Below are 23,072 nucleotides of genomic sequence, written 5' to 3'. Positions count from 1 at the left end.
CTCTATCTCAGCTGAAACCAGGACAATATTCACTACTTATTCCATAATGTTTATCTCTTGCTCAGGTCCCACACTTTCTAGTACATCTGTTTGATAGATACATACAAATATCATTACTTTAGTCTATATTACATAATATTAATATTAATTATTATTAATATATTATATATATTATATAAATCCATTCAGTTTATTTAGTCTTTGACTTTGAGCTCCATCACAACAGCCCTTAAGGCAAGAAAAATTATATATAATATTGGATTGTTGTATGGTGAAACAAGTACTGGCTTCAGCACCACTGCTCTTATCTGGATGTCTATCTGTTGCTTTTTGTTCAGTTCCAGCAAAAAACTTTTTTCATTAATTCCACTCTTACTCTAATACTATTGATAAGTCATATAACAACCATAATAGCGATTACAATGCAGCATTATTTAGCAGTTAACATCACAAAATTCAAATCATTGGCTGTTCTCACCCAAAATCAAATACCCTTCAAGCATGCAGCAGACTTTCCTGTCATTTCACATCATCCATCAAATAAACCTAGGTCCTTGAGCAAAGGCAGACTAACAGATAGATAAACTTATCTTTACCCAAGGGAGGAATAACCCAGACTGTCTTGCCCAGGATAGATGGATTTTGATTGAAAAGGGCCAGTTTGATTGTCAGATCTGCTAATTTTTAGCAACCAGGTTGTTTTTGCTAAATGTGAATCCCAGTGTTTGAATGTCTCAGCACTCACTGTTCTCAGTGTAGTCTTAAAGGCTACAGTCCACCATGTCATTAATTTTCCCACAGGCTGGTGAATGATAGAGGATGTGATATACTCACTGAAAGCCATGCTCTTTGACCCAGATGTCTATGAATCCCTCTGTATATCACACAACACTATCTGAAATAAGCACCATAAAGCCAGGTAGAGGGTGTTTACTGTGAGTGGATTTGTTCTCTACATCCAGGCAGACTGAACTGCAAATGTTCCAGCTCTCTGTACACAACAGATAGCCTTTCTGTAAGACCGTGGTGACTGTCTGTGGTCCTTCTGTGTTTTATCTTCTAAGTCTCTTTCCAATCCTTTGGAACACTAGAAATAGTTTACTATACTCTGGAAATAAAAATAGGTAAATTAAATGGTGTGTAGTTTCCCACTGTTCTCTTAGTCTTTTTCTCTCTAGATCATGGTAGTACATTGGCTATTTGCAGGTATGAGGGCCTTTTCTGCCACTCATTGAGCTTCTAAAACTGGCACCTAATGCATGAAATTCTGTAATTTCAGTCCCTACTTCATGCTGCTGTTATTCTGTCTTGTTCTGCAAAGATTTTAAAAGCATATAACCTTAAGAACTTGTTATTATCATCATAAAATGCCTGTGCTTGCATTTGTAGATCAGAGTTGCCATTTACTATTTTGGTGAAAAATTTCCTATCAATTGAAAATATTACTCCAATTTCATCCCCATTTTTAAAAAGTGCCCAAAAAAAGTACTGATTTTAACAGGGCAGAAATGGGACCCTAAATTCATAATTTCTTAAACTGTGGTGGAATTGCTCTTGGATGTAAACCGCATGATTCAACTAATCTCTTTGTCAATGTCCCCTTTTATCTTAAATCATCCTAATTTCCTCTGTAGTCAGTGGAGAGTTATAGGCATTCATAGCTTACAGCTATGACCTAATTTAGATACTGTTTCAGAAGAACAAATTTCATTTCAGAAGTGTCAGCCTCTTTCAGTTCACTATCAGTTCCATAAAGTAATCTATGAGATTAGCTGTAATACAAGTAGCAATGTCATAGGCCCCCACAATCAACTTAATTGTCTAAATAAGTATCTAATGTCAAGTGGATCTGCAAGAGTATTCACCTGTTCTCCAGCTGTCAGTCTGAAATAGTGCATATTTTCCTTACATTGCTGTATTTTATCCCTTTAAATTTGTCTAAAGTACTCAGTGATGTGTCAGGAGCACGTTAGCTAACAGAAGCATAATTCTGTGTTAATATCAGATGAAGTAAATATCAGAGTAGGATTCAGCTCAGTGTTAAATATCTAGGTGTCTACCTACCAGTCTCTACAACTGAAGTGGGCCAAACTACAAACATCAGCTGGGATCATATTAATATAACACTGTAAAGGCTGGATGTTGAGGTTTATCTCATCTTGAATTGGACATATGGAATGAAAAATGGCCTTAACATATGTATCTAGAGCAAGCTGAGATTCCTTAGGAAATATTCCTTGGCTTTAAGAAATTGGTTCAGTAAATTATGGACTCCTACAGCTCCTACGTCTCTCCCGTTTTTGTGCAGGTGAAGTGAATGGTCTATTGATAAAGTTCACATTATCCTGACTGAAATTGTACTGAATGTATTGTGAATTCTTTGTGAATTCTTCTAGAAAAAAATCTGTAAATTCTACTTTAGTTTGTGTACTCAGAATTATTTCTGATAGGAAATCTTTATTTCTTATGAAAATGTTCACGCTCTGTCATGTGATGGCCTGCCTGTTTATATTTTCTTTCTTTTGTATGCTTTTGTCTTTGTTTATATTATTCTGTTCTGTGCAGTCATATTAACACAGGACTTTTGAATCTTCTTAGTTAGTTTTCTGGCTGGACTATATTTTATATTCTGGCAGTACTTTTATTTACTCTAAGAAGTGAGGTCTCAAACAGCATGTAATGCCACATTTTTTGTCCATGTTATGCATACAGACCAAATTTATCTAACAGCCTCCAATTTACTACAATTTTCTGTTTCTCAGAACAAAGTACCAATCACAGCAAGGGCGTTGTTTTATCTCCTAGGGCACTTTCCAACTGTGTTATGAGCATGAGCTGTAGCCACCTTGTTTAGGAGCACTACAATCACAGGCTAAGTTTTGTCAGTGGATATGACCCTGTCACCTGTTGTTTTATATCACTACAGTGGTTTTGTTAAAGCTGAAGTATAAACTACACGAAGGGAAGATGTGGCCTTACCAAGATGAAAACAACATGCTAGCATAGCAAGATTGCCCCTCTGATACTTTTCTCATGCTATTATAAAACAGATTTCACATCAGTATTATTTCATTGTAAGTTAGAACCAAGCCTTGTCAATTCTTTTTCAAAAATGAGTGCTCACATATGACCTTACCTGATGCCAGGTCACCAACTCACAACTTGGCAGTAGGCATACATTTACTGTCAAGCAGAGCATTATTCACAGCTGACTCAGAATCAGCATATTGCTTCCATCATACTAAATTGCTTGCAAATCTCAAAACAGACTTGTAGGAGAAAAAAAAAATTAAGGCTTGTTGAAAATCAACTAGGACAACTAGCATTAAACACAATGCCTTGGTCTGATGCACAGTTTGTTTTCCGACTGAAGTTTCTCCAGAACAGTGTGTTCCCCACTGTGCAAATTTATTACTCACAGCCTTTGGGATTTGTTTGTTTCCCTTGCAGTTTGAGCTGCTGGTTCTACTTTGGCTATACCATCTGTTGTTCTTCTCTCCTCTTTCTTAGCATTTCTCTTTCCTTGTGTCCTCCATTCCAAGCTACATTAACCAATGTTTGTCTCAAAGGTATTTGAGATCTTTTAGTTCAGCTGTCAATACTGTCAAGTGCCTGTAATGAAGAACCCTGAATCTTCAAATCCTCCAAAAAGTATTAAACTGCTTTAATATATAATTTAATTTTAGCCTTCTGGAAGATTGGTTCATCTGTATTTGGATCTTGCACCTCTATTACTAATTTTTCATACATTTCTTCTGCCCCCAAGGTAACATTTTCCCATCTCAGTATAGATTACTCTTTCAACAATAAGATATCTTGTCATAGTTTGTAGTTTTCCAATCCTTAATTACTCAAAGAATCTAAATGTATAATAATTCACAGCTGAAAGTTTGAAAACTATGTCTTAATCATTTATTTCTATGAGAATTCTGCCACAAACACATCGGAATTAACATGAACTAGGACACTGGAACACCAAACCAAACAACAGCAATTAGCTGTTTTTTAATCCTCTTTTTTTTTTTTTTTTTTTTTTTTTTTTATAAAGAAAATACCTGAATCATTGTTAATGTGGGATAATTTTTTTATTTATGTATTCCCTTGCAATTGCAATTAAGAATTTTTTTTTTCTTTTCTCTTGGATAAGAATTGTTGCATGTAAAAACTGAAGAAAAATTGGAGTGGTGTCAGCCTTTTGAGTCTCAACTGGTACTGCAATGTGCATATTCTATATTTAGTCTGAAAGAGTTTGCTCTTTAAAGCAAGTAACAGCCATTTTAAACACTTGTGAGTGCATGGAGTGCTGGAACAGTCTTAGCTCAGCCATGTGGTTATGTGCATTAGCACTCTATTGTTTGGATTCTCATGTGTGCTTTGTATCTTGTATCCCCTGGGCATAGCTTTGTTTACCTCCATGCAGTAGGTAAGGTGACTTCATGAATCATGGTTTAAGTAACAAGGAGACCATACAGAGCTGCTTTAATTCAGAGACAGAGAATGAAGGAGTACTTATTTTGTACATGGCTACATAATAATAAATTTATGTCCCAAGTAACTACTCTGTAATTTTCCAGAATATCACATTTGGCTGCTTTCTTCCTTATAAACTATAATTTTATATTGAAACCTCAGTATTCAATGAGAAAAATCTTATTACAAAAAAGCCTGGCCCATTCATCCTCCCATTTCATATAAATGGCACAAACAGAACTGATAAATTGCAATAATAATAATAATAATAATAAATTGCCGTGTGGGCAGTGAAGTGATATGCAAGAAGGTAACATTGACTTTGTGTTGTTTCCGGTATCTTGAACTGTCAAGTGGGTTGCTTTTAATGTTTGTTTGATTAGTATCTGCTGAAGAGAAGTAGGCTGGTGCCCTTGAAATAGTATTTTTTGGACATTACAAAATATAAAGCCAGAAAAGATCTCCGTCAGTAGAGGGCAGATGCATTAGTCAAGTATTAAAAGACTTGATCTGTTTACCAAGTCAAACCAGTTACATTGATTGCATAATGTAATCCATTCTACAATGTAAATTATCTTCTACCTTTCAGAAATGGGAAGCAGATGATAAAGACCTCTGTGGAATTTGCCATCCCTCTGCCCATCCATCTGTCCTGCCTTCTCTGGCTTTTGGAGAAACAGCTGTCTTTAAACATTATACAGTAATTCTATGCCAAATAAATGCATGCAGTACTGAAGCTGGTATTGTCTTGTGTATCCTAAAGGTGATTAATTTTTTATCAGGTTTTAAGAGATGCATTCATTTATTCAATAGGCTGAACAATAAGCATGAACTGTGGAATGTAGATTGCTTCCTTTTGTTTCAGTTGTTAAGTAGCTGATATATCCCAAAGGAAAAGCAAAATATTTATCCCAAGGTTTGTATTAGTGTCACAAAAAATTATATGTAACATTCATAATGAAGAGATAATAGTAATGTTGCACTGCTTTAAGCAGACATAAGCAGTGAATAAACTTCAATGCTCAACAGTTTATTCTACTGAGAAAATCAAATTTTTGCAAAATGAAACTACAACCCTGTTACTGTGTTATAAAAAATAATGTGTACTATTTACATAATACAATTATTGAATCAATGTTTTTTGGCCAGGTGATTTTACAGGTAGCAGGAGCTATGAAACGGTGAAGAGAAAATTAGAGTATAATATATTCAATAGCTTGAATGGGATTCATACTGTTTAAGGGTGTAAGCCAGCTGTCTAAGTGTAGTCAGTTGGAGCTGTTACAACAAGTCATGGGTAATTATGGTACAACCTCCAGCTACCAAATCAGAATCACTAGAATCCCCCATATACCTTGTGTCATACCTGTGAGGCTCCCATATTTGTCTTAGGTAATCCACAGGACACCACTACAGATCTATCATTAGGTTTCTAAATGTTAGTCCAGATGACCACAGTGGTGATATCTATACTTGAGCTAGTTATCTTATTTACTATTCATCTTTAAAAAAAAAGAGAGATTTTAGGGCATGATTTGTATTATTACGCTGTGCATGTTGTATACTGTCTGCCAAAATACTTATTGCTTTTTGCTATTCATGGAGCCTAGTACTCACCTCAGATGGATAGTCCCAGGCTTTTCTACTAATAAATGAAAAGTGCCTGTTGAAAATATTAAAGCATTGGCAATCTGGATCCTCTTCTTGATTAGAAAAGTAACTCCAAGGATCTCTGTTCTCAGAAAACATTACCTTCCTTGTCACTGTTAAGCAGAAAAGATCAATCCAATTACCAGATTAGTACGAAAAAGGTGTAATAATGTCTATTATTATTATTATTATTATTATTATTATTATTATTATTACTGTGTTATTTACTGGGGACTCTATCTATCCAAGTGGTTAGTTCACTTGGATCCCTGAAGTGTGCTGCTATTTCTTTTGAAAGAAAATTAGTGGGCAACAGACAAGAGAGTACAAAATTACCTTAATCTGCTTTTAATTACAAATGTGCAGTTTCTGCAGGCAGGCTTTGAACTGGACGGATCTGAAAACTAGAAAAGTACAATCTTGGCTTGCACATTAGAAATTAAAAGCTATAATTCCTCTTAGAATCATTAAGGTTGTAAAAGATCTCTAGAATAATCTAGTCTAAAAGATCAACCCACCCCCACCATGCTCACTAAAACATGATCCTCTGTGCTGCATCTACACACTTCTTGAACATCTTGGGACAGTGACTCAACCACCCCCCTGGGTAGCCTGTTCCATGCATTATCACTCTTTCTGAGAATAATTTTTTTCCTAACATCCAACTTGAACCTCATTTGGTGCAACTTAAGGCCATTCCCTTTTGTTCTACAGCTGTTACCTGGTGGAAGAGGCTGATCCCTATCTTGCCACAACCTCCTTTTAGAGAGTTGTAGAGAGCAATAATGTCTCCTCTGAGCCTCCTCTTTTCCAGACTAAACAATCCCTATTCCCTGCGCTGCTCCTCATAAGTCTTGTGCTCCAGACCCATTACAGCTTCATTGCCTGTCTCTGAACATGATCAAGAGCTTTAGTGTCTTTCTTGTTGTGAGGGGCCCAAAACAGAACCCAGTACTCAGTGTACTCAACCCAGAGTTGAGTACAGTGGGACAATCATGTCCCTGACTATTCTTGTTTCTTATACAAGCCAGGATAACATTGGCCTTCTTGGCCATCTAGGCACACTGATGGCTCATGTTCAGTTTGCTGTTGACTCCCACCCTCTTATTCTTTTTTGCCACAAATCTTCCAAGACACTGAGCACCAAACCTGTACTATTCCATGGTATTGTGAACAAAGTGCAGGGACCAAAACTTGTTGAACTTCATCCATTTTGCCTCAGCCTGTCGACTCGAGATCCCTTTGTATGGCCTTCCTACCCTCAAGAAGATCAATACTTCCTCCCAACTCGGAGTCATTTGCAAACTTACTGAGCATGCACTCTATCCCCTCATCCAAACCATCAATAAAGATATTAAACAGTACATGCCCCAGGGGAGGGCCTGAGGAACACTATTCATGACTGGATTTAACTCCATTCACTATCACTCACTGGGTCTGGCCCTCCAGCCAATTCCTTACCAGCAAAAAATGTATCTGTCCAAGCCATGAACTGATGCTGTGCAAGATAGTGTCAAAAACTTTGCTGAAGACTAGGTAGACTACATCAACTGCCTGTCGCCTTTGTTTTGGTGACCCTGACTGAAGTCTCCTTGTGAAAGTGTTCTGACAGCCCCGGTAAGTTTCGCACGCTTCTCATGACACCAATATGGTGAGCGGCAAAATGGCATTAATTGCAAGGAGCACACCCTTCTTAAAACTTTCCCCATGCCTTAGGGCTACTACCATTATCTCTGACCAATGGACATGTGGCATGTCTTGTTTCCTCCTTATTTGGTCTAACCTGTTCTTCTCTCTTATCTTCAAGACATTTGTTGCCATGGTTTCCCAGGGGCCAAGGGGCCCCTGTTGACCCTGGCGACTGCCACAGCCCATTCAGTTAACTACAACTGCCCTCATACACGTTTCCCTCATACACCAGGTGGGTCACCTGGTCCTAGAAGGAGACCAGATTGGTCAGATAGGACCTAGCTTTCATGAGCCTATGCTGAATGGGCCTAATCGTCTGGTTGTCCCAGACATGCTTCATAATCACACTCCAGATGATCTGCTCCATAACCTTCCTCAGTACCAAGGTCAGGCTTACAGGCCGGTAATTCTTTGGGTCTTCCTTCTGGCCTTTCTTTTAGATGGGCATCATATTAAAAAACCTCCAGTCATCTGGGATGTCTCTGGATTACCAGGATTGCTGATAAATGATGGAGGGTGTCTTGCTAAGCACTGTCATTGATAACTGTGCTGATATAATCAAGTTAAATTGCTATGAAGCAGTTGTCCTCTTTCATTAAATTCTGAATAAAATATCACTGTGCAAAATCAACAAAGCTTAAATACAAACCACAAAATATATTTCAAATAGTAATTATACAACTGCATGCTTAACTGTGTACCACTGATAGGCTAGTTCTTGCTTTTTAACTTCATCATCAATTATGTGGTCAGATTTGCTGAGAATGGATAATTAATGAGTGATAATTAATGAGGAAAGACCAAGTCTGCTATCTTAGATTGCTTAGGAAAATGATTTTGCTTTGGACAGTATGTGTTTTCACACAGCCAAATGAAAGGGCAGACAGCAAGGAGCAAAATATATAGGTCACCTGCAGTATAGAAAATGGTCTTCTGGTGTACAGTGACATTGAAGGACTTCGAGGAAATAGTAGCTAATTAACTGAACATGTGCTCCCTAGGCAACACTGTAGCTAAGTAGGTGAACATGTTTTCAAGATGCATAAGTAAAAAAAAGTTAAAACAGAAAAGGGAAGGCTATTTCTGTGTTCAGCACTTAACAGACTTTTACAAGTATACTTACAGATAGTTTTGGTGACCATCTTGAAGAAGAATATAGAAATATTAAATGATAAAGAGAAAAATAAAAAGCTCAAGAACTGGGAAATTAATAAAGTATAGCTAATATAATGGTGTGAAGTAATTGTCTACAAATTCATACATGGTAAAAACAAACAAAAAAAATCAGAGAGTTTTTTTAATGCATAAAAGTAGCCAATGACTGGAAAATACATTTGTTCAGAACTCCAACAGGAAGCAGACAATACATTTGTAGTTTCATGCAATAATTTCATTTGGATGGGATCTCTAGAGATCATCTAGTCCAACCTCCTACTCAGAGCAGTACTAGCTTTCAATTTACATCAAAATGAGCAAGCTCCTTCCCCGTCAAATTTGAAAGTTCTAGTAGATGGATGTTTCACAGCCTTGTTAAGCAACTTGTTCCAGTCCTTACTAACTCATTCTGAAATTATATTTCTTATATCAAACTGGATTTTTGCTGCAACTTGCAGCCATTATGTCTTGTCATTCCACTGTACTCATCTAAGCATATTCTGACTCTGTCTTCTCTTTTATTCTCTTTAGATATTACAACCAGTTTTTAGGTAAGTACTCAACAGTACCATTACTGAAAATTTGTTCATAAGATAATCCTTCTATTTTATAAGTGGCTTCAGTGGATTTTCCAGGAGATGAGGATTTAAACACGTTCTGCCCTGATGATTGAATTGCTGGACTGCTGGTTGAAATTATGTGATTTCTAAATGATAAATTAACTACATTAATTTCTACTTTACTGTAAAAATTCCTTCAGACAGTAAACTTATGATATTATGAAGTCAATTGATTCCAAAAATACTGCACATCTTGGCTGTTTTTGGAAAGTGGGAGAATAAAATCCTTCCCTGTCCTCTTAGTGATGCTTATTTGCACGTTTCCACAACACCGTTGACATACTGGGTTGCTACTGACCTTGTTGCTATGCACTTTTGTTCTTAGTAGTCTTGGCAATGATATGAACAACCTTATGAACACTGAATAATAAACTGAAGTTAGCAGAAAAAAATAATAATTTGTAGTAAACAAAATAATTATGATTCAGAGATCCATACAGATAGGACTATTCAAGCCTTTATCCATGAAAAGGGGAATGGGTGAGTGATTCAGAAATTGATTTGGCACACCACAAGTGTCTAAACTTGGGTGAGAGAAATCACAAGAAATATTTCATAAGAAAAAAACTATTTATAAAGAAGGAATATGCATAAAAGTGGGATTTCTTAGTATATTTTTCTTTTATATTCCCAATATTTGGATAGATTCATATGTCACATGCTATTTATATTTCATGGCTCATGGTGACTACTTGAATATAGAATATGCTAATGCATGTGCATTAAAATTGTCATACTCCAGATCTGTGATTAAATTTGTTACCTAAATGTAAGTAACTATCATTCTGAATATTTCAGATTCACTTTGTTTAAAATCAACCCTTATTTACTTGATACATTTTTTCAAATATTAATTTACTTTCATTACGGTTTAGGGAAAGGTAAATTTTGGCTTCAAAATTGATTAAATGCATGTAATAGCTACTTTAAATAATAATATCCTTTATTTCATAGAATAAGCTTTTAAAATTTGAATAAATCCAAGACCAAAGCTGAAGTCCTCACTGATTCCTTAAACTTAAAGGTGACATTGAATTTTTTTTCCATCAAATCTTGTTGAAATTTCTCTTCTGTACAAAGTAGTTGTCACATAAATAATCAGTTCCATGGATCTGAAAACTAATATTTTCAGTCAATCTAAAATCTGCAAATAAATGGCTCCTCAGATAGCCTTCCACCTCCTGAGGGGGGCCTAAAGGAAAGATGGGGAGAGACTTTCTATATGGGCATGTAATGACAGGATGAGAGAAAGTGGCTTTAAACTGGAAGATGGCAGATTTAGACTAGATTTTGGGAAGAATTATTTTTGCTGTGAGGATGGTGACACCCTGGATCGTGTTGCCCATTGGGGTTGTTAATTCCCCCTCTCTGGGAGCATTCAAGGCCAGGCTGGATGGGACTTTGAACAATCAGGTCTAGTGGGAGATGTCCCTGCCTATACCCAAATCATTCTATGATTCTATGCTTCTATGATTTACAGATTGATAACTGAATTATGTTTTTTTGTTGTTGTTGTTTTTTATTTTTTATATGATAATACAAGGGAAAATAATTTGGAGTTTAAACAGAGGGTTTATAAAGTTATAATTCAATCAATATACAAACCCATAGAAGTATATGCATTTTTTTGTATTTAAAATACATTCTATGTGACAATTTTTTATTATTTCCAAAGAACATTCTTTAAAACTACTACAGCTATGAGTTATGTATCATGCATGCAGGTCACTTTGAAAATAATGTCTCCTATTTATTTCCATTGAAACCACAAAAACATAAAGAGCACAGTAGAACTTGATAGAACAAATTCTCTGCTTCAAAACACCCTTTTCCAACATCATCACCACCTTAGGTATATATTTTCACTAGTAATGAACAAGTGCCTCTATGCCACGTTCTTAAAAATCTTCATGGAAATCCACAATGAAACTTATATTTCATGTCACTGTTGCTGCTGTTAAAACACATCACTCACCTCCTCACTATATTCACATCCACTGTTTGATCTTCATAAACATTCAGCAAGCATCAATAAGTGGGTGCTATATTTTCCCTCATGAAGGAATTCAATTCCACACCGTTGCTTCATATGGTTTTCTATGTCAGATGCCATTTTGTAACATTGCCCCTCTGCTGCCATCTGTCACAGCCACAAAATATAATGCAATGTTAGTGGGAATGTTCAACCTCTACTGCCATACCATCATCATCTACCTCTGATATCGTGGGCCAACATAATAAAATAAGAGTTATTACTTTTGGAACAGTACTCATGTTTAATCACCTGCGATCATGTCTCAAACTTTAGTATATGTGTTTAATAACTTGTAATTATAATAACCAGTAATTTATAACAATACTTTTTGTATCAATATTTTAGCTTCTTTGTAAATAAAATTCCATTGTTTGTTTAAGCATATACTTGTATATGTACTGCACAGAGGTAGCATACAAATGTAATAGCAGTACTACCAAGATTCTTTTCAAATATGCACAAAGTAGTATTAAAAGCCTGGCTTTATATTATCTTACAATTAAACAACTGATCTTTTCTTCTCTGGATTTGTTTAACCCACTTTATCTTTCTAACAGGAAGTTAAAATGATGCTATTAACTGAATTAATAGATTATTACAACAAGTTTTCAATTCCTGCCTTGAATTCCAACAGAGGCTAATCATGAATTAGCTATAATTAGCTATAATATGTATGGAAAATATCTTACTGCAACTTATAACTGTTCTCCTGCCTGCTACCAATTTTATTCCGTTTTTGTCTCCATTTATTTATTACAAATTCCCTTTGTACTTCCCATAACTCTGATTCTGACGCGTGTTCTCACATTTTCACTCCTTTTGTTCTTACCCCTAAACTTTGAGACAGAGAAGGTGCGGCAATAATGTGAGAAAGGGAACATATATATCTCCAGAATGAATAATTAAAATATTTGGGTATCTCTGATAATCAGCTCAATGTTTGTCTGCGTATTAATGATCAGGGCATTCCACCATGCTACTCACCACTTATACACTGGAGTGCTTAACGGTTAGCAAGTGTATTTTCAGGAGTTCTACTTGCTGTACAGCCTAGTCCAGGGCAGCCCACTGAAAAGAATTAGTGCACTGTGATTAATTATACTTGTTGCAGTTACTAGAGGCTATATTTCAGAAATATAGATCAAATATTATATTTATATTTTTTTTACTCACGTATTGAAAATCAGATAACAAAAATGTCTGTTTAGTATTATTCACATAAATCCATCATCAGGCACTTAAGTACATGCTTCATCTTCAAAACCTCTTAAACTTCTTAAACTCTACTGGATTTTATGTAGAATTTGTTGTAAAAGCAAGCAGAATTGTACTCAAAATATGTTGCTTCTTTAAGTTTGTTAATGCATATGTATATAGTTTTCACTTTCATGGATAACTTAGCAGCTAAACTATTAGACAGACCAGAATGTTCACCAGTCAGCCCTGCATAACATCTCTCATCTTGCACAGTCATCAGATTTTGTAACATTGCCAATTAATCTGTGATGATATTATTTAACAAAGGATGTTTCAGCCAGCTGGAAACAAGTCATTCCCTATTCCCTTTCCTCCCTGCCACCCCTACTTGCGTCCATCCTGTAACATGAGATCTTTATCATCTCAAAATGATGTTAGAAATAAGCAGATGGGACATTTTAATATCTTATCTGAAGGATAAATTCTCCCAGTAGTGCAACTGCTGTCCGAATATTGGACCTTGGTATCAGCAGACTGCAGAAATTCACATCCAGTGGTCTTTTGGTTAATAGCTCTTTAATGTACAATTTCATCACGACAAGTAAAACTGACATTTCAAAAGCTAGGAGGATTGTACATAACAGGACCCCTCTTGACATTCTTTGCTTCCTTGAAGTCAGCTTTCAGATACGTTTCCTGCATTTTCATTATGTAGCACATCAATGCAGGTCCTTCCCTTCCCTTCCTGTCAGCAAGATGCAATCAGAGCAACAGCCAGGTCCAGAGACCTATTCTTGTACGGAACACCGTGCACTTACAATAGTGTCTTTCACTAACTTGGGCAAAACAAATGTATTCCAAACCACTAGTTTAATATGAGAAGCTAAACAAAAGATTATGAATGTTCTAAAATATTCTACACTATTGCACTGAGGAAGGATGGAAGATGCAATGGAAATGCAGTTGACTAAATTAGTTGCCGCTAAAGACCCGCATCTGTAATCTGCACACACAAGATTCTTGTGGGAATTATGTCTGAGAAAAGAGGGAAAAAAAAAAGGGGGGGGGGGGGGGGGGAGAAAGAGAAGAAAGCAAAAAGAAGAAAAAGAAGTCAAAACTCAATAAGCAAAAGTAGTCTTCTGCAACTTGGGTACAGTTAATGGAAAACACACTGATAGAATATATTAATCTATTAATTGCCTCTTAATTGAGTTGATAAAAGGGCAATTAGATACAGGAAAGGCAAAGGAAACAGCTTGGAAAAATTCTTCTGAGACAAGAGAAGGTTCTTAGGTCTTCACTTTTCTGTAGTGACCTTGGCATTGTGTTTATTTGTTAAAAACCACCATGACATTAGTTTGATGCTTTTGCAGAACTAAAAATGGCAGGAAACTGTAGTGCTTAATTAACTGAAGTTTTACTGAGAGTCCTATGAGATCCATTTTGTCCTTGCTCCATTTTTGAGTTCTTTCCTGTTCACCTCCCTCCTCCATAGGAAAAGAGTTGGAGTGTCTCAGAATGAGAAAAATGGGGAGTCCAAAAGGAAAATCTGTTGGCAGCCTCTCATCAGACCCTGACTAATGCTACTTCAGGCTATACCTTGAGGATATAAATTAAAGATACTTGTTCTTTAAGTCCTATGTGATTGCTTTTGCTTCTCATTTTCTCTTTGATTTTGCTTGATTCTCCAGACAGGAAAAACTGTTCAAAACCCAACAGTAGAACTTTCATTGTCTTATTTGCAGTGGGATGCTTGACAAAATAAGTTTAACCAAAACTCACAATATGAAAGGGGGATTCTGATAGTTTTTGATTGATTACTCTTCACAACTGCCTGATCTCAACATAATCAGCACTGACTTCTTATTCCATTTCATGTGTGCTATCTAACCTATGTTCATTTAGTCTGTAATTTTCTGAAACTTTTCATAAAATTCAACTATGTTTCTTACATCAACCATGCAATTTTTGATCTCCCTTCTCAGAAACTGGAACTTTTCCTGTTTAAGTTGTAATAAAATAGAATCACATTTTTGTGAATGCTTGCTTGTTTAATAGGTTATCACTAAAAGTCTTCTGCAATAGAAGTCCATGACGAAAAAGCTTTTATACCTACTTTCCCTAAAAATCAACATACAAATCTGAAGGAAATATAAAGTTGGGCTTTCTTCCTACTCTTTTCATAGCTGGAAAAAAAAAAAAAAAATCAATAAGATTTGTCCTTCCTACTTAAATTTCTGTGAAAAAAAAATCATGTTTTAGAAAGCAGCTTTCTCAGGAATTATATGATTTCAGACAAGTTTCTTTGTAATAATAGAATCATAGAATGGGCTGGATTGAAAAGAACCACAATGATCACCAAGTTTCAACCCCCCTGCTATGTGCAGAGCCACCAAGCATCAGACCAGGCTGCCCAGAGCCACATCCAGCCTGGCCTTGAAGCCCTCGAGGGATGGGGCATCCACAGCCTCCTTGGGCAACCTGTTCCAGTGTCTCATCACCCTCTATGTGAAAAGCTCCCTCCTCTTATCTAACCTAAACCTCTCCTGTCTCAGTTTAAAACCATTCCCCATTGTCCTATTACTATCTACTCTCGTAAACAGCTGTTCTCCCTCCTGTTTTTATGCATCCTTCAAATATTGCAAGGCTGCAATATGTCTCCCCGAAGCCTTCTCTTCTCCAAGCTAAGCAATACCAGTTCACTCAACCTTTATTCATAGGAGAGGAGCTCCAGCCCTCTGATCATCTTAGTGGCCCTTCTCTGGACACACTCCAAGAGCTCCATGTCCTTCCTGTACTGGGGGCCCCAGGCCTGGACACAGTTCTGCAGATGGAGCCTCACAAGAGCCGAGTAGAGGGGGACAATCACCTCCCTCTCCCTGGTGGCCACCCCTTTTTAGTGCAGCCCAGAACACAGCTGGCCTTCCAGGTTGCAAGCTCACACTGCTGGCTCATGTCCAGCTTCTTGTCCACCAGGACCCCCAAGTCCTTCTCTGCAGGGCTGCTCTGAAGGAGATCTTCCCACCAAATGTCCTGCAGTACATAGAACCATAGATTCATAAAATGGCTTAAGTTGGGGGTACCTTGCTGATCATCTAGTTCCAACTCCCCTGCATTGGACAGGGCTGCTAGCCATTGAATCAGGGTGCCCAGGATCATATCCAATCTGGCCTTGAATGCCTCCAGAGATGGGGTATCCAGATCTTCCCTGGACAACCTGTTTTAGAGCCTCACCACTCTCTGAGTAAGAAATGTCTTCCTAATATCCAACCTAAATCTCCCTTTTTAGTTTAAAGCTGTTCCCCTTTGTCCTATCACTATGCATGTGTGTAAAAAGTTGGTCTTCTCCTGCTTGTAAACTCCTTTCAGGTAGTGGAAGCTTTCCATATATCAGGCCCCCCAAGTCCTTCTTTAAAGGGCTGCTCTCAGTGAGGTCTTCTCCTAGTTTGTATACATATCTGAGATTGCTTCAACATGAGTGCAATATCCTGCACTTGGCCTTGTTAAACCTCACTAAATTCTCATGTACCCAGTTTTCAAGCATTTCTAGCTCCATCTGGATAGCGTACATCCTTTCTATTGTGTCAGCTACACCTCTCAGCTTTGTGCCATCAGTGAACATGCTGAGCATTCTCAATCCCACTGTCTTTGTCATTGATAAAGACAGTGAAGAGTGCCAGTCCCAAGATGAACTCCTGGGGGATACCACTCTGGACCAACCTCCACTTGGACATAGAGCTATTAACAACTCTCTTGCTATGACCATTCAACCAATTCTTTGTTTACCTGGTAGAGCAGCCTTTACATCTGTATCTCTCCAATTTAGAGACAAGGATGTGGTGTAGGACCATTTCAAAGGCCTTACACAAGTCCACGTAGACAACATTAGTTGCCCTTCTTTTGTCCACCAGTGTTGTCACGCCATCCTGGAAGGCGAACAGATTTGTCAAGTAGATCTGCCCTTGGTGAAGCCATACTGTCTGTCTCATATCAACTCCACATCTCACATGTGCCCCATGTTCTTCCCAGGCACAGAGATGAGGCTCACATGCCTGTAGTTCCCCTTTTCTCTTTCTTGAATATGGGAGTGATATTTTCCTTTTTCTAATCAAGCATATTACTTTTATTTTCCAATCAATTTTTAGCTTTTTTTCTTTGGAGAACAAGCAGATGAAAGTGGTAGATAAAGATTTCACATTATTCAATTGGCCAATACTCATGTATGAAATTTCAAATGCATCCTAAAATCTTAAAAAGACAAACAAGTAAAAATGTGACTTCCTATTTAATGTTTGACTACTTCTTAGTATAAAAAATAAAATAAAAATGCAATTCTGCCACATAGTACTATGAAATAAAATTCAGGAGGTTGCATACCATGTCTTTATCCATTCTTCATCCTTTTTTTTTTTTTTTTTTTTTTTTTTTTTTCAATCCCCATTTTTTAGTTGCTATGTTTAATCTGTATATCCCTTCTATGGCTTTCTGCACTAACTGCCCGAATAGAGACCGTAGATGATATTTTGGAATTATATCCCCACCTCATTTCAAACATATCTTACAACAAATCTTTTAACAGTTCTGCTCTGAAAAAAAAAAAAAAAAAAAAAAAAAAAGGTAACATTTAGAAACAGTTTCTTGAAACAGCAGTGATATTATGTATAGCCATGCGTAACTCTGCCTTTGCCTCTATACAGTTTGAAAATGATCTTTGCCTTTAACAGTTCCTCCTTAGCTTGGATTCCTCGTTGGATTCTTTCTGAGTCTAGTCTTTTCTTTTTTTTCCCCCCTGGAAGTTTTCTACTCAATGCCTGCTGCTTCCTCATTCCGAAAATGTTTAAACCAAGTCAATTTAGCACCAATCTGCTTCTTCCTTCAATAATTACTGCATTCAAAAATAGTGAACTTCCAAGCCAGCATGAGGAGAAGTTCTCTCTGATTTACTAATTATTCCGCTTTCCGTAGTATTTCATTTCTCCAGCGATGACATCGTTTTGAAATGCGGGAGTGCTGGCAATTTAAAGCAGTGGTGTTTCGCAGAGAGATTCCATTTTATGAGTAAATTTCAAAGCCTGAAAACATCAAGTGGATTTACAATTCATTCAAAATTCTTTCTCCACCATCCTTAGTTGGTAATATATTCTTCAAAGCAATTTATATGCAAATATTTATTTGAGGAAAGGAGAAGGTGAGGTAAAAACGCAAGCTACACTGTATTCATTGCAGTATATTTTCTTGAAATCCAAAACTGCTTTCAGCTACAACAGTTGAAACTCAGATCAACAGCAATGGCATTACTATTGAACTTCTTGTTCTGTTTCCACATCTCTGCGTTTGAGAACAAAACAGGGGCTACTTAGTTATCTTGTCCAGAGGAGTTTCAGTCTGTTTTTATATTTGTACACATTCACAAAACAACTTTGAACTATCTATTTGAGGTCTGCAGAGCAGTTGAGCCTGTGGTCTGCAAGGGCCACATAGTCCATCCTGGCTACATTTTCCAGTAGATAGTGAAGTTTGCGGTTAACTCATATAAACTATATATCATCATGGTTTCACCACAAGTGGTTCCTGAACTTGTTTGAATCTAGCTTCTCATTGCTACTGTCACACATTGCTGAAGTAAGGGATTAAAGTGGAGGAAGTAAACTGCTATGATTTGGATGCTGGGAGTAATATAGGAAGGAGATGAGAACAAGGATTTGAAATACACAAACACACACATTATCTATTTATCAATCTATCCATCTATCTAACCTATTTATATGTATAAGTAACATATGTGCGCACATATGATAAAAATATGCAACAATTTAGACTTAAATGATGAAGAAAAAAATAGTGATCAAGAATCTTACTAAAAAGCAGAACCAATCAAAACAACAACAATCCAGTTCTAAACTGTGGCTGACTTTGAGAACTGCAAAAATCAGCTATACACACAGCTTTGTATTTACTACAGAATTGGTGCCATCTCACCTTTCTCATTCTGACAGGGAATCATGTAATCATTAAGAATAGATAAGAATACTAAGATCATCCAGTCCAACCATCCATCACCACCTTTACTAACAAGTGAACGTAGTCATTTTTGACCTGACAGAAATGCTGCTACTTACACTTTTAAAAGGATCTTTTCCAAATGAGAATGACTTTGGATTTTTTGTTATTTTTCTACATAAGCACCAAAACTTACCTGACATAATGTTGAGAAGCAAAGCAATTTTTGAGTCCAAATTGTTACACTTCAAAAGAATAATAAAAGACAACACTATCAGTAATCTGTCAGCTTACTGGGCTGAATTCTTTTAGCTGGAGGCTTTCATTTATATGCCTATACATTAAAAACTTACTCTCACCTTAATTTTTTGAAGGATAGCTGTAAGTAGTGAAAAAATTAACAAAAATCTGTTCTTATGTCTCTTTAATGTCATCATTAAACCCAATACCTTTTTCTCTAGTCCCCTGGAAATGCAGCTCTCTCATCTTCAGAAAATCCTTACATTCTATTTTTCTTCTTATTTTGCAATATTTGTTGTGAATAATTGTACATCTGAAGTATCTTTGCTTTTTCTACTTAAAAATTCATAATTACTTTCATAGTTATGCTGTTGTATGATTACTTGAATTATAGAACTTTGGAGGGTGAATGATTGCATTTTAGACACTTTTCAAAGATTTTGAAAGGCAGAAAGCAGCCTGCAAATTTACTACACTGTTCCAAAACAAGGAAACCATTTAACCACACGTTCAAAACCCTGGGAAAGATTTTTAAGAGTGTTTTGGCTTTAGTTTTAGGTTCAGGTCCAGATTTTACTGTTGATCAGATGGGGATCTAAGACAGGAATACCAATAAGCCAGTGATGTTATAGCTCTCTTCCTGATGACCAGGAGAGAGTTAGAGAGACTAAGTTTGTCTTCATGGAAACAGGACTGAACAGAGTTAGTTCCAAAGTAATTAATACAAGTCTATACAAATGAAAGGATTGGTTAGTTTTCAAACAGGGAATTTTTAAAAGTTTATTTCACTTGACTTTAGTTTTACTTGACTTTAATTTAATTTTGCAAATCCCAAATGGACAAAGAAATTGACAAAATAAGTTGACAAACTGTTTTGACTGCCCAGCCTTCAGCTTCTAGTCCGGAAATCTTAAACCCTCTGGTCCTGTGTAATATCTGACACCCCTGTTAAGATGATCCATATAAAGCAGAGTGTACGAAATACCTATTGTTGCCAAAACTTGTGCATATAAATCGTGGCCAAATATTTGACAAGCTGAATCAGAGTTGATTGTGTATCTTGACTAGGTCTCCAGTGACTCTTAGAGAAAATTGGACACGTGTAGGCAACTACTGCTTCAAAAAGCACATCTTTGATCTATGTATCACAGCTATATGTTGATCCCTGGCTCTTGAAACGATTTGTACTCCCTAGTGAATTTTGTCTGTCCTGGCAGTTTTACCACCTTAAATCATTTTGTAGGTGATACCTCCTCCTCCATCTGTCTCTCTGGCATTAATGTTTTGCTGAAGAAGTTGAACTCCGAATTCTTTTGTATGTAACAGCCTGGTGAAAAGCAGGTTGATTTTGCAAGGGATCTGATACTTTTCATATATCTGTACGATTGCTTAATTAATGAATATACAGATATCATAGTTAAGAAATATACAAGAGAGTTTGGCTAAGCAGCTTGTTACACCAAAAAAGAATAAAGGGCTTACCCTTATCCTTAAATGAAGTCTAGGAGAGATGGAGCTAAGCTCCACCCCTTCTGGCAGCACAGGTGAATTGCCTTCACCTTTGCTCCCAGGCCTGACTCATTGCTCGCCTCAGGTGATCGATCAGAGGTTCAGGCTGTGATTCAGCAGTTCCCATACAATGGTAAAAGTTTTGACCACATCTGGCACTTCAGTATGTGTGGGTATATTGCTTCAGCAATTGAGCAAATTCCGTTCTGATCAAACTGAAGCGGACTAAAGCTATGAGCATGTAACTCCTGTTCTGTCTTTTAATTAAGCATACTAACTGTACTTTTTTTTTTTTTTTTTTTTTTTTTCTGCCTAAATTTACCCACTAAGAAGAATTGCATGAAGTTTGTTAAGAGATTTTTTTTCAAATGTAATTATGTTTTTATACATTTATTTCCTATATTTTCTCCATTTTAAGCAAACAAACGTTTTCATGGAAAAATAAAATTTGTCATAAGGGGCTAACAGAATCTTTCAAGCAAATGAAAGCAGAAGAATGTAAAATTCCAAAGCACAGAGCAAGTGGAAACATCCCAATGTATGTGCTACAAAGTTTGCCAGAATAATTGTTTTAAATACACCAATAAGCTCATTAGGTGAATCAGAAACTTTCACTTTCCCATCAGTCTTCATTAGTTGCAGTTGGTGGGTTCCAGAATAGAATCACAGAAGATGAATTCAGCTACACCGCAGGTATTTATATGCCTGAGTACTTTGTCATGTAGATAGATTAATCTTCTTGCAAAAATTCAAAATCATGTCTGTAGAAGAGGATACAGGATAAAGAAAATTAAAAAACCTTTATGTATTGCACTGTGTTTTATTGTGTACACAGTCAAATTTCTTTATGACCTAAAGCAACCTTCTGGCTATCATATTTTCTAGACATTTTCTAAGAGAAACAAGTGTATTAGCAAATTAATTACAAGAAATTCTATCAGCAACCTTTTCAAAATTATGCTTTTTTAGGACACAAAAAATAACATAGAAAGAGAGGTTACAATGTGCTATAAAAAGTGAATGAAAGCACACAGACCTGTCATTCTGCTCTGTACTGGAAGTAAAAACTGTATAATTTACTGTGATACATTGGCTGACACAGAGTTTTACATACTTATTTCCTCAAGTCGTTGTTTCCATTCAGTAAGTACTCCCAGTACACAAAAACAAATATCACCTTCATTAGTCTTTCCTCAGGGACATGACTTATTAGCATTAAACAGACTGCTTCTGATCTGGTTTAATGTTAACGAGATCTCCACATAAGAATTTTGCCACACCACTGCAAAGTGGAGGAGACTGATTAATATAAATTAAATATTAAAGGTGGAATTTTTAATTGGCTTCATGTAAAATTAGTTTTCAGTTCATTATTAATTCAGTGGGAAAGTTTGAATAACAATATATTACTTTCACTTTTAGGCAGTCAACCCAAAGCACACAAATTGCCAGTTCTCTTTTAAATTAACTTTATTTGCACATGAATGTTATAGTTAAAGAAACAAAGAGTTATAATATTTTTGAATAGCACTAGGATATTATCTATTTAATAATGTGAATATCTATAACTTCTGTTAGATCTTACCAGTGAAATCGTATGGCTACTGCATGTGTAGAAAACCAATAAATGAAGGGCACATATACTGAAATCCTGCAGCAGACGAGGATCTCAATCTCTGTCTGCGAACAACTGCAGTGAAGTAAAGATTTCATTTGGATGTCTTTCTCCAAAACTGCCGCTTTATTTTTAATGAGATAGAAAATTTAAAGGAAAGTTTTAGCAAAAGCTGGCAAATGTTAACAATGTCTGATTAAATTCCTTTGTACGCTGTCTTTGCACATTTAAATAACTTTGTATTCACAGACTGATTTTTCTCTTTTGTCAATTACTGCCTAATAGCACCATTGTGCATAGTTGTGTCTTCTAACCTCATGGTGAATGGAATGACTCTTTCTGTCTCTCAGCTGTCTGTTCATTCCCTTAAACACCCGCACAAGGAAAGATGTGGTTTCCCATTTGTTGATGCAGCAAGAAAGTAAATCCAGCCAATTCATTACTTCCATCAATAAGCAATCAATACAAGCACAGGAGAGAAGAATTTCAGGACATAAGAAATAGTTTCTGGTATTTAATTCCAGAGGGACTTGGACAGGCTTGAGAAGTGAACCCATGCCAACTTCAAGAAGTTCAACAAAGCCAAGTGAGGATCAACAAGTCTGCATGTGGGCTGGGACAATCTCAAGCACAAATATGGTTTGGGAAGACAATGGCTTGAGAGCAGTCCTGAGGAAAAGGATTCGGTAGTGCCAGCTGATGAAAGATTCAAGATGAAAGATTCTTTACACTTGATAGAGTTAGAAACCAAATAAAATGTTTATCTTCCTGTGGTGATGATGATAATAATAAAAATATTTTAATAATAATAACTAGACTTTTAATCAAAGTAGACTTTTCAAAACAATATTATTTGCTTTTTTATTTACTAGCAAATCTGAATCAGATCATG

General features: G+C 36.4%; 1 pseudogene across 1 annotated transcript in view; it reads left to right on the top strand.

Annotated features, from left to right (window-relative positions):
- Positions 1-23,072, top strand: part of LOC306956714 (ubiquitin carboxyl-terminal hydrolase 48 pseudogene) — a 198,690-nt pseudogene that overhangs the window by 9,722 nt on the left and 165,896 nt on the right. The window contains exon 2 of the transcript in view: positions 8,042-8,212. The product of the transcript in view is annotated as a ubiquitin carboxyl-terminal hydrolase 48 pseudogene (transcript). The remainder of the gene's footprint in view (positions 1-8,041; positions 8,213-23,072) is intronic.

This window comes from Tetrao urogallus, assembly GCF_951394365.1.
Source record: "Tetrao urogallus genome assembly, chromosome: 1".
NCBI lineage: Eukaryota > Metazoa > Chordata > Aves > Galliformes > Phasianidae > Tetrao > Tetrao urogallus.
This window is presented reverse-complemented; position numbering and strand designations above follow the sequence as displayed.